This window comes from Seriola lalandi, unplaced genomic scaffold, assembly GCF_002814215.2.
Source record: "Seriola lalandi dorsalis isolate HSWRI2012SDOR001 ecotype SW California unplaced genomic scaffold, Sedor1 jcf7180002052809, whole genome shotgun sequence".
Lineage (NCBI taxonomy): Eukaryota > Metazoa > Chordata > Actinopteri > Carangiformes > Carangidae > Seriola > Seriola lalandi.
The window spans coordinates 6068-8595 of NW_019523362.1; the positions used below are offsets into that span (position 1 = coordinate 6068).

At 47.9% G+C, this 2528-nt stretch overlaps 1 pseudogene; it reads left to right on the forward strand.

Annotated features, from left to right (window-relative positions):
- The first annotated feature begins 1447 nt into the window (after positions 1-1447).
- Positions 1448-2496, forward strand: LOC111650753 (malate dehydrogenase, cytoplasmic pseudogene; annotated as a pseudogene).
- The last annotated feature ends 32 nt before the right edge of the window (positions 2497-2528 follow it).

Sequence of the window (2528 nt, forward strand, 5' to 3'; positions counted from 1 at the left end):
TGTGTGTGTGTGTGTGTCTAGTCTCTTGGATTCAGTGTACGTTCACAGCTACACCTAAACCAGCTGTTTAATAAAAAAGAAATACATGAATGTCTAAAAGAACGACAAATATTCTTCAACTTGTTTCTTATTAGGGTGAAAAAATATGTTTTTACCATCGCGAGACGCTAAAAGCACAAACACACCAGCTACGTCACGTAGCATCATGTCAGTTAGCGGTTACCTGTCCGTGTGGGCTACAGAAGCACTGATCTGAATAAATGCTGCTTTGATTTTAAACGCTGGGAAGCGGAGCAGCAGTTTGTAGCTTTGAACATGCAGACGTCACTGGAATAGAAAAGAATTTCCTGTGGGTGTTTTGCTTCACGTCACATGCCGCCGCTGCTGCTGCTGCTGCGTCGCCTCGAAGCTTCAAAACTCATGACGGTGTTTGTGTCGTCCAGATCTGATCCTTTAACATAGAGTGTCTGCTGATCCAGAGTCAGACCCGATACTTATATTTACCTGAGAACTCACACATACCTGAGCAATCTCGTACACTGAGCATGAGCGAGCCGGTGTAAACAGGAAGTAGATTGTCTCCTCTGCAGTTGTAGCATTAAAACAGAGAATGTAAGTGAACAACAGCTGCAAAGACAACAAGGTCAGTGACACTGTCATTCATGCTCATGTTGTATTCACCGCTGGTAGTCCAGGCTGATGACAGCCAATCAGGGGAGACCGTGGGTGTGACATCATCATATCCAAAGGTCTGTTTGTGTCCGTCCAGGCGACAACACAACCCTGGAGATTTCAAAATAAAACGGGTTCAGTGGCGTTTCTGAAAGTCTGTCTTCGGTGGTTGATGACTTGGAGTCGTGAGGACGAGAGGAAACGTAGCAAAAGAGAAGTTTTAAAAATGAAAACGTATTTTCATTCCTCTTCTCTCTGTCCCTCTGTTTCCTGTCTAACAATGAGAGAGAGAGAGACAGACAGACAGACAGAGAGAGACAGAGTGAGACACCTAGAGAGAGAGAGAGAGACTCTGTGGAGGAGCCTCCTCTCTGCTGTGGGAAGGAGGAGTGTCTGAAACAAGGCTTCTGGTTGGCTGCTGGTTGAGGCGGTACAGTGGCCAATCAGAGCAGTGGTGGGACGACAATGGAGGGAGGAGAGATGAACCCTGACTGAAGTCCGGTCTGATAGCAGCGGGATCCTCCGACCAAAACACACGTTATCACCAGGATCAGCCGAAGTGGCAGGAATTTATCTGCTCAGTAATAATCAGTCATCAATACACAGGTGAAACCCTGAGAGAGTGAATGAGAGGTGAACACCTGGTTAATCATCATCACATGACAGGAACATGTTATCGTACCTGCAGACGGCCTGTACAGAGACGCTGGTGGTGTTAAATAATCAATGCAGCTTATCAGAACCAATAGATCCTTATCAATATGTTTTACTTTGACTTTCCACAGAGGTCATCCCCACTGACAAGGTGGAGGTGGGCTTCAAGGACCTGGACGCCGCCATCTTGGTGGGCTCCATGCCCAGGAAGGAGGGCATGGAGAGGAAGGACCTGCTGAAGGCCAACGTGGCCATCTTCAAGACGCAGGGTTGTCTCTTATACACATCTCTGACGATGGATCTTTGTTTCTCATCGGTTCAATTCACCTGTTTCACCAGTTAGGAAGAAACAACAGACGACACGACGGAGGCGGATCTTGTGTTTGTCCGTTAAAGTCAGTTCGTCTCGCTCCTGTTTTCAAGGATTCTGGGAAATGAGGAGAGAAAAGCAGCAGCAGCACAGAGGATGTTTAGTCTGGAGATATAAACTGTGTGAGGAACATTCACATGTGGATCGTTAGTTTCTTAGTGTTTCACTTTGTTGATCATTATAAACTGCGTCGGTGCTGTTGGGTCACAGCTGTACGTCAGAGAGTTTAACGGCTTTTTCTTCAGATTCATCTCCTGCGTTTTTCATCTGGTTGTTTTCGTTGCTTTTCAGTGACGGTTGAAGAGTGAGACAGGATTTCACCTGAGGAGCTCAGCCAAACATATTCTGATTCTCTTTATTATTAGAGCAGATAAATGATCTGCAGGTTCGACCCTGTGACGCTAACTGGCCTCAGAGGTGATGCAATGATGATAAATCCTGTCACTGATGAGGAGATTTAGATAAAACTGAGACAAACGGCGCACTTGAACGCCTCTTCCAACTCCATGTCTGGAGGTGTTTGTGGTTTGTTCAGTTGCCGCCTGACGGTGAGTCTGACGCAGGTGTTTGCTTTTTCGTCCTGTCAGGTTCTGGTGGTTGGAAATCCGGCGAACACCAACTGTCTGATCGCCTCCAAGTCCGCCCCCTCCATCCCCAAAGAGAACTTCTCCTGCCTCACCCGCCTGGACCACAACAGAGCCTCCTCCCAGGTACGCTCCGCCCGCACGCTCCCGCTCAGAAGTGTCCGGGTTTACCGGCGTCTCGAACGCAGCTCGACTGTATGAAAAGTTAACGACTCTGCCGCTGTGTCCGTCCCTCACCCGCAGGTGGC